Genomic DNA, 2,927 nt, shown 5'->3' with positions numbered 1-2,927 from the left:
GCATATTTTCTGACCACAATGCCTTGAAATTAGAAATCAACTGCAAAAAGGAAGTAATGAAACCCACAAATATGTGGATATTAAACAACATACTACTAAAAATGGCTGGTCAAAGAAAAAATAAAAGATAAGATCAAAAGATATATAGAGACAAATGAGAATGATAACACAACATATCAAAACCTATAGGATGCAGCAAAAGCAGTAATAAGAGGGAAGTTTATATCATTACAGGAGTATCTTAAGAAACAAGAGAAATCCCAAGTAAACAACCTAACATTGCATCTTAAAGTACTAGAAAAGAAGAACAAAAGCAACTCAAAGTCAGCAGAAGAAAGGAAATAATAAAAATTAGAGCAGAATTAAATGAAATAAAGAACAAAAAGACTACAAAAAATCAATAAAACAAAGAGCTGGTTCTTGGAAAAAATTAATAAAATTGACAACCCCCTGGCTAGACTCACTAAGGGAAAAGACCCATATAAACAAAATCAGAAATGAGAGAGAAGTCACGACAGACATCACAGATATATAAAGGATCATACTAGAATATTATGAAAGACTATATGCCACCAAATTAAATAACAGAAGAAATGGATACGTTCCTAGAAATATATAACCTTCCTAAACTAAATCATGAAGAGTTGAAAAATCTAAATAGACTGATCAGCAGTGAGGACATGGAAACAACTATAAAAAATCTCACAAGGAAAAAAAAAGCCCAGGACCAGATAGCTTCATCAGTGAATTCTACCAAACATTCAAAGAAGAATTAAAACGTATACGTTTCAAACTCTTGCAAAAAATTGAAGAAGAGGCAATACTTCCTAACACATTCTACAAGGCCAATATAACCCTGGTACCAAAACTTGGCAAAGATAACACAAAAAACTAAAACTACAGACCAATATCTCTGATAAACACAGATGCAAAAATCCAAAACAAAATACTAGTAAATCGAATACAACAGTACATCTAAAAAATAATACATCATGATCAAGCGGATTCATTCCAGGAGCACAAGGATGGTTCAACATTCACAAATCAACATAATACACCACATTAACAAAAGAAAGGATGAAAATAATATGATCTTATCAATAGGTGCAGAAAAAGCATTTGATAAGATACAACATCCATTTATGATTAAAACACCCAATAATATAGGAATAGAAGGAAAGTACCTCAACACAATAAAGGCCATATATGATAAACCCTCTGCTATCATACTCAATCGTGGAAAACTGAAAGCTTTTTCCCTAAGATCAGGAACAAGACAAGGATGTCCACTCTCACCACTTATTCAACATAGTGCTGGAAGTCCTAGCCAGAGCAATAAAGCAAGAGAAAGAAATAAAATGCATCCAAATAGGGAAAAAAGAAGTCAAACTGTCACTTTTTGTGGATGACCTGATTTTATATATAGAAAACCCTAAAGACTCTACCAAAAAACTATTAGAAACAATGAACAGGTACAGTCAAGTAGCAGGATACAAAATCAATGTGCAAAAATCCATTGCCTTCCTGTATACTAATAACAAACTTTAGAAAGAGAAATGGAAAAAATAATTCCTTTTGCAATAGCAACCAAAAGAATAAAATACCTAGGAATAAACTTAACAAAGAATGTGAAAGACCTATATACTGAAAATTACAAAGCATTATTAAAAGAGATTGAAAAATACACAACAAAATGGAAAAATATCCTGTGCTGATGGATTGGAAGAATCAACATAGTTAGAATAGCCATATTACCCAAAGGCAATGTACAGATTTAATGCAATCCCCATCAAAATCCCAATGTTATTTTTAAAAAGAAATAGGACAACAAATCATCACATTTGTATGGAACCACAAAAGACCCCAAATAGCCAAAGTAATCCTGAGAAAAAAAAAAGAATGAAGTTGGAGGTATCACGCTATCTGACTTCAAATTATAACAGAGCTACAATAATCAAAACAGCATGGTACTGGCAGAAGAACAGACACACAGATCAATGGAACAGAATAGAGAGCCCAGCTATAAAATCACATGTATATGGACAGATAATTTTTGACAAAAGAGCCAGAAATGCACATTGGAATAAAGATAGTCTCTTCAATAACTGGTGCTGGGAAAACTGGAGTGTCTGCAGGACAGCCATGCTTGAGCGGCTGCAGTGCCTGCACAGGTCCTGTGGGCCCCCACCCTTGGTGTGCACTGGAGGGGAAGCAGCTGCATCCCCGCTGGGCCCTCACCGGGCCTTTTTGGTCACCTTCTGGTTTTTTAGCATCATGTGGGTGATGAACAGTCCCACAAACAGGAGCACCAGGAGGCCAGCAGCTAGTGGGGTGGCAACAGCATAAGCTCGGGGCAGGGAACACTTGTCGATGACATGCTGGCTGTCCGTGAATGGCACGAGAATCACCCAGGCAGTATAGTAGGTGAAGATGATGAGGCTCACGATGATGAGGCTGAGACCCACCACCTGGTCTGTCCCCGTGGCCATTGCCCCACACTCTGCTTTGGAGCCGAAACTACACCTCTCTTAAGAAGACATATGAACAGCCAATAGATATATGAAAAGATGCTCAACCTCACTGGAAATTAGGGAAATGCAAACCAAAACAATGAGATACCACCTCACACCTGTTAGAGTGGCCATTATCAACAAGACAAGCAATAACAAGTGTTGGAGAGGTTGTGGGAAAAAGGGAACCCTCATTCACTGCTGGTGGGAATGCAGACTGGTACAACCACTATGGAAAGGGGTCTGGCGATTCCTCAAAAAATTAAGAACAGAGCTACCATATGACCCAGCAATTCCACTCCTGGGTATATACAGGAAAAACTCAAAATCATGTATTTGCAAATATATATGCACCCCTATGTTCATCGCAGCTTTATTCATGGTGGATGAGACATGGAAGCAGCCTAAGTGTCCCAC

The 2,927-nt window shown here is 37.3% G+C and overlaps 1 pseudogene; it reads right to left on the bottom strand.

Moving 5' to 3' along the window:
* Positions 1 to 2,234: 2,234 nt before the first annotated feature.
* On the bottom strand, positions 2,235 to 2,489 carry LOC102424577 (annotated as a pseudogene).
* Between the last annotated feature and the right edge of the window lie 438 nt (positions 2,490 to 2,927).

This window comes from Myotis lucifugus, unplaced genomic scaffold (assembly GCF_000147115.1).
Source record: "Myotis lucifugus unplaced genomic scaffold, Myoluc2.0 scaffold_22, whole genome shotgun sequence".
In the NCBI taxonomy this organism is placed as follows: Eukaryota; Metazoa; Chordata; class Mammalia; order Chiroptera; family Vespertilionidae; genus Myotis; species Myotis lucifugus.
This window is presented reverse-complemented; position numbering and strand designations above follow the sequence as displayed.